The sequence below is a fragment of the Poecilia latipinna genome, unplaced genomic scaffold (genome assembly GCF_001443285.1).
Source record: "Poecilia latipinna isolate Pla-1442-1.1 unplaced genomic scaffold, P_latipinna-1.0 Scaffold683, whole genome shotgun sequence".
Lineage (NCBI taxonomy): Eukaryota > Metazoa > Chordata > Actinopteri > Cyprinodontiformes > Poeciliidae > Poecilia > Poecilia latipinna.
In genome coordinates, this window is record NW_015113299.1 from 109,394 (window position 1) to 112,669 (window position 3,276).

Consider the following 3,276-nt stretch of genomic DNA (forward strand, 5'->3'; position numbering starts at 1 on the left):
ATCACGCATCGGTGCCCATCCGTCCCACGTAGATCTAGTGCAGCAGACGGTGCCGAGTGGGGGTGGTGGAGGGAGGCTAAACCCCGACGTTAGGTGAGCGAGAGCAAAGCTGCACGCATCAGAACATTAAATATGTGTGACCTGAATTATGGCACACAGAAACTTCCTGTCTTGGAGAGGAATCGGATCACGTTGTGGTAATAGGCTTAGCAGAGAGTCTGAAACCCCACAGGGGGGGAAAGAGAAAGGTATAAGAAAGCCTTATTTTGAAGAGCTTTGTTTTCTTTGTGGTTTTTTTAATCAGCTTGTTTTAATCTGAAAAAAAAAAAAAAGCAAACTCAGCCATAAGTCAGTTTGCAAACTGACCCCAAGGATTTCAGATGGATTTAGTTTAGGTCAAATAGCAATAAAATTGTGTCTGATGAAGCAATTCACCATTCACATGACTTTGCTTCTTTTATTGTTATTCTGTTGAAAAACCATATAGAACCTATTTTTAGTTTACTAGTAGTAATTTTCATTGAAGATCTTCTGGCATATTAAAGGGGCTTTATTATATGATTTCCCAGTAGATACTATCATTTTATAGCACAATCAAGTAACTATGTTCACTTCAGTTGTTATAAAAATGCTTTATATATCAAATATGAGTTAAAATAAATTTTACTTTGTAATTTAACACCTAGAAATTGGACCTCTGTCTCTTTAAAACCTCCTACTATTTCTGAATCTCTGCCTTCAGGAAGTCATCACAACATGGCTCCTCTATTAATCCTTTAATGTTTTTACCAGCGTTTCACTGAGAAGTAGCTCCTATAATGAGGTCAGCAGATGCGCAGTTTCATCAGGTGTTTGCTAATTGCTGCTGGCTAGTCTGAAGGAGCTGAGTGGGAGGAGTTGCGGGGGTAGGGCTGCTCTGTAAGGCGAAAGTCCGAAAACTGCAGCTCTGAGTAGGAGCTTCGTCCTCGAAGGCGGGGCTAGGTCCAACCAGGCATTTTGTTCAACTGAATAGTTGCCATGGAAATTAAAGGAGTTCTTAAACATACAAGAAAGAACCAAAGCAACACTCCAGGAATGTTTTTGATGAGGGAATAACATTATAAAATGCTGTAAAACTAAAAAAAAGTCAATTTTACACAACACTTCCCCTTCAAAAAAGTGTAAAGAAACAAACCTCTAAAAAGGCTCCCAGTATCTCTGGAAGAGAAACAAGCCCACAGCATATCTGATCCTCCACTGTACTTACAACTGGGTATAGAGTGCATTTTCATAATCCTGTTTTATGCCAAACCAACTAGGAGAATGTGTTGCCAAAAAAGGTCAATCTTAGTTTCTTCTGACGAAAGCACACGATAATGACAGAATCATGCTGTGACATTTCTTTTCTTCAGTGTGGTAGAAATGTAACTGATTATCCTTACTGTGAAACATGGTGGTGGCAGAATCATGCTGCCACCATGATTTGATAGAAATGAAACCCAGATCGCAGTCTTCTGCTTCGCAATAAAGGTGAAGAGGGTTTGTTATAGGTGCACCGATAAATCTGCTGCAGTTTCCTTAATCTTGGGAGATTAGTGATCAGCTGATACTTCAATGCGAAACCGATCCTACCTACCTTTGCAAGGGTCTAAAAAAATAGCCACTGTCCGCATTTGCTCGACTGATCGACCACCCACCAGCAGGAAACGGACTGCAGCACAGGGCATTCTGGGTAATTACAACCTAAACAAACGTGCTAGCCCTAGCACTAGAGGGAGAGACGACCTCTGAAATCTGATGCCGCTTCATTTTTGTTTACATTTTCAGAAGAAGGAAGTCGCGCTCTTCCTCTTTGGAGGTTTTTCATGTAGTTTCCTTAGGTGGTTCATAGTGCAGCGCCACCACAGGCGAGGAGGGGAACAGGTTTTTTTTTTTTTTTTACTAGCTTGGATCACTTCACACAGTGCAGTATGAAAAATTTTGGTTCCCAAATCGAACTGAGTCTACCGGACTACGAGGTGTGAAAACACCTTAAGAAATGGACATTTTAAGAAAGAAAAAAAAAGAATAAATACATAATGTTTTGCATGTTTTCTAAAGGTAAATGACAGAAAACTGTACACTTAAATTTGACAAACCAAAACTTGGTCTAAGAAGAGAGAGAGAGAGAGAGAGAGAGAGAGAGAGAGAGAGAGGGAGAGCTTTTGAAGCCACGAAGCAGGACTCCAGCCTGCTGCGGTCGGCTCACCTGCAGCCTGCGGCGCCTGATTATCCCCGAGTCATCCATGGCGTAATGAAGCGGCCATGCAGGGGTTCCCCTCGCCTCGCTAAATCAATCCGTTGCCCCTGAACCGATATGTCTCTTTGAGCAGGCAGGGCGAATGCATCCGAACTGTCCACCCCAAACACAAAAACACACACACAGCGGCCGGGGGCGCACTCTGAATGAGACCGGGGTCACGTCGAGGAAATCCGCGGACGGACGCGCTTGTCAAGCGTTGCCATTCGCTTTCTCTCTGTTTTTCCCTCTTTCTCATAGAAAACGAAATAAAAAAATAATAATTCTAATCTCTCCTAACAACAAACGGTGCAACTCCTTTCAGCGTGGTGGCGGTCTGCGCCCCGTCTGCGCCTCTCTGCGGTCAGACATGCTTGCCCTCTACGCGCTCATGGATCCACGGCTGCCGGATCCCGGGAGCATCCTGGACTTCTGCGGGGCTTCGGCGCTGTCCAGCTGGGCGCCAGAAAGGCCTCGTGCGGGATGGTCCGAATCAAAGTTCATCCGCTCCGTTTCTTTTTTCTTCCTTCTTCCTCTTCCTCTTCTTCTTTTGTTAGAGTCAAAAATGTGTCAGTGCGTCTCCACGTCTGCACACAAAGAACGACGAGTCCACAGACGCTGTTGTTCCTCATTAGGGATGCGTGGTACGGGGTACAGGAGCCGCGCTGCTCATCCTCACTGAGCTCCTCCGCCGCAGATCTGCTTCTTCCTCTGCCGTAAACATTTAGCGCCTCCTCCCGCAAAACACGCACCCACTTCCCTCTCTGCTTTCATTAGTTTATTCATTCATAGTTTGTTTGTTTGTTTGTTTTTTTAATGTTAACTTCCAGGGAAGCGGATGGAGTGACAGAAGCGAAAAGCAATAACGCGATATTTCTAATGTTCCCTGGGATTCCCCTCTCGCCCCTCCTCCTGTTCCCGAGTGGAGGTGTGTGTGTGTGTGTGTGTGTGTGTGGGGGGGGGGGGGGTTTTACTTTTGTGAAGGGGGGGACACCCCGCCCCAGATCCCACCGCAACTG